We start from the raw sequence: 211 nt of genomic DNA, 5'->3' as shown, positions 1-211 counted from the left end.
GCCAGCATACGGCGTCGCCGTCGCCGTCGCCTCTGTACAGAGGTTCTATGTCTCGGTGAGACCAGGGTGAACACGTAGTTCGCATCGTCCGTTGTCACCGCCACTGTCCGCTCCTTTGGAGCTCCAATGTTATATACAACATCTGACGAAGAGCTGCTAGCCCCGCAGTCTTCGTCCAGTAGATAACGTACCACTCCACGCGCATCTAAAA

This window comes from Plasmopara halstedii, assembly GCF_900000015.1.
Source record: "Plasmopara halstedii genome assembly, contig: Scaffold_322, whole genome shotgun sequence".
In the NCBI taxonomy this organism is placed as follows: Eukaryota; Oomycota; class Peronosporomycetes; order Peronosporales; family Peronosporaceae; genus Plasmopara; species Plasmopara halstedii.
Note: the sequence above shows the minus strand (reverse complement) of the source record.